This window comes from Colias croceus, chromosome 16, assembly GCF_905220415.1.
Source record: "Colias croceus chromosome 16, ilColCroc2.1".
Taxonomy (NCBI): domain Eukaryota; kingdom Metazoa; phylum Arthropoda; class Insecta; order Lepidoptera; family Pieridae; genus Colias; species Colias croceus.
The window spans coordinates 8,433,742-8,436,685 of record NC_059552.1 but is presented as its reverse complement, the minus strand read 5'-3'; the positions used below and the strand labels follow the sequence as shown (position 1 = coordinate 8,436,685).

General features: G+C 31.5%; 1 non-coding gene across 1 annotated transcript; it reads right to left on the bottom strand.

Annotated features, from left to right (window-relative positions):
* Nucleotides 1-741: 741 nt before the first annotated feature.
* Nucleotides 742-814, bottom strand: Trnan-guu. Its single transcript has one exon. It is a non-coding gene; the product is annotated as a tRNA-Asn (tRNA).
* Between the last annotated feature and the right edge of the window lie 2,130 nt (nt 815-2,944).

Below are 2,944 nucleotides of genomic sequence, written 5' to 3'. Positions count from 1 at the left end.
CAAATCGTAAAAATAGTGCGATAAAAGTTTATTACAGTGTAGTGAAATCACAAGCGATATTAAAAATAAACTAAAAAATTGAGTGAATACAAACCCTAAGTAACGATTACTCTGTGCATTAGGTGGTTATATCTTTAAACAAAAGAGATCTTTATCGCTTCAGACATAAGAGCTAGAATGGCGTAGCATAAAGTAAATATTAAAACACGAAAGACATGCGATGTCTAGATAAAAGTAAATTAATTGTAGATACTAATTGAGTTAATTAATACACTTTACGAGTTCTATAGTCCTATTAGAATGAGAATTTGTGTCACTGTGTTTTGACTTCTTTGCATGGGCAAATGTGTGTAGATATGTATGTATATTGTGTGTATGGACACACAATAATAAAATTCGTATAGCATTATCTATTTATATATTCATAATCTAATGCAAAAAGGAAACAATAATGTGTAGGAAAAAATGATGAGGTGTATTTTTTCATATTATAACGTCTCTACTTAATTAAGTTATTTATAATAGGTACTTAGTTCAACTAAGTTACTAATTAGTAAACTGTGCTTGAGTTAACAAACTACTAAAAAAGAAACATCGCCCCTAGTTGGATTCGAACCAACAACCTTTCGGTTAACGCGCTAACCATTGCGCCATAGAGGCTATGAGTAAAATCTTTAGAAACTAAACCGTTAGACTTACCTATCTTAAAAATCTCAAAAACTTGGTAAAATAAATAAAAAACGCCCCTAGTTGGATTCGAACCAACAACCTTTCGGTTAACAGCCGAACGCGCTGACCATTGCGCCATAGAGGCTATGAATAAAATGTCTTTGTTCTAGAACATTAGATTTATCTTCTCTCCTTAAACTTCTTTTCACTAACAAGTCACATAATAAGTAAATAAGAAACAGTAGGTATTATGTGAAGGTGATTTTCGAAGAAAATTAAAAGTTTCAGGTCTTTTTGTAATAAAACAAATCGTAATGTTAATGGAGAGCAAAATTATTCGTTTATTTATTATTAAAAATCTTATAGAAGCAAATAAAAAATATTTCGAGGCAAAACAGTACGAATTGGACGAGAAATAGGATCAATTTTACAGTAACACAATATTTATAAACAAAAACGGTTATAAAAGTGCTTTAAATTATTATAAAATATAAATTTAAAACAACAGCTTATTCGAAAAATTTTTTATGTTTTCACAGTTCAAAAAACACAAAAATTTAATTAATTTACAACGTTTTTGGAATAGTTTTACAACGTTTGTACAATAACTGTAAAATAAGGTTGTTTACACAAAAAGTTGAAAATTTTATTTAATCAAACAGTTATTTCAGTTTCTGCAAGAGTACAATAATTTCATGCAATATTAGAAATTCTATATGAAATGAAATGGACAGAACGCTGACTTACTAAAAAGATTTTAGGCGGCTTATACACGAAGCAAGTTTTCACTGAAACTGACTTATTATAATAATTGTTTTAGGCCATTTACTTACAAACTTATTCAATTGCTAGCTGTTCCGTTCTGCTAAGCAGTTATTAATATATTATGTAAAAGTAGCATAATATCTCCGGACATAAATTCTATTGAAAAACATATCGAATTATTAAATTATCCAGTTTATTATGTTCTATCTTACTAATAAATCAAGCATATTGAACGTCGCGTTTCAAACGTCCATGAATAGCCGCTCCTGTAACGAAAATTAACAAAATAATTATTTAGGTATATTATTTTGGAGTAGGTAACGGCTATTTTTCGGTTTGATGTTTGAACATGAGGCTTAGATATAAAAGTAGTAATTTGAATGTTTTATTCTGTTCAATTCTAGATCAATTAAAATGTTGAAGACATGTGACAACCAACTAGCACTTGAGCAGCGAGGTGTATTCTTTTCTTATGGGAAGTCAGTGCCGGCGTTAGGGGGCGAGGGGGGGGGGGGGGATGGCCCAGGCCGACAAATTCTGGGGGCGCCAAGGTCTGAAGTTGCCTCTCCTGGTGCAAACCTTCAGAACACCTCAAGTGGGCGCCACAATATTTTCGCCCGGGGTGTCAGTGGCCCTTACACCGGCACTGAGACTAGTACACAATAGTTATCTGATGATGATGATGTTGAAACTGTATTAAGTTGCCGCACACACAATTTTATTCCTGAAACAGTAAGTACTTTAAAATTGCTTTTTTCATGATTTAAAATAACACGATTGTAAGATTGTATTATGAAAAATTTGTTGAATGTGCTATTAAGGACCTTTTTAGCTGACGCTGCCAAACGACAAAGGTTCAATATAAATCGTATTTTACATGTAATAAAGTTCACTTTTGAAAAAATACGGAAGAGAGAAGAATAATGCGTATAAAAAAATGTTTACAAAGGTCTCGTATATAATAATTATTTCCGTAGCTTTGTCAATATTGAATTACCAATTAAGTGAGAAATTTAATAAAATTGTGTAAGGAAGAAACAGAGGTTATGCAAATTATAAAGGATGCCTATATTTCTGAATTTTCCAAGAACAATGTGTTAAAATTATTTATATTTTTTTTAAATTGAAGTAATTATTTTATTAGATACTTATAGGTAATAGACAACTAAAGGAATTAAAATTTTTAACTGAAGCCTCTGAACTTACTTGGCATACTTGGCGTAGCTTATGTACACTACCTACCAAAACAACAAATGGCTCAATCTATAGAAATACTTCCTTTTGCGGGCTCGACCGCGGCAGAAACCGCGCGGCACAGCTAGTCTCCTGTTTATTTTTAACCTTCAACAATAAATATTATCTCTATTAAACAGAGTCGAAATCGCAGAAATTATTTACAACAAGTGATAACTGCGTTAAAAACAACCGACTTCAAACTTGCACTTGCAACATTCACAAATACAGACAAAAATGCTCATAAAATAAAAACTACTGGGCCTATTCGAATAAA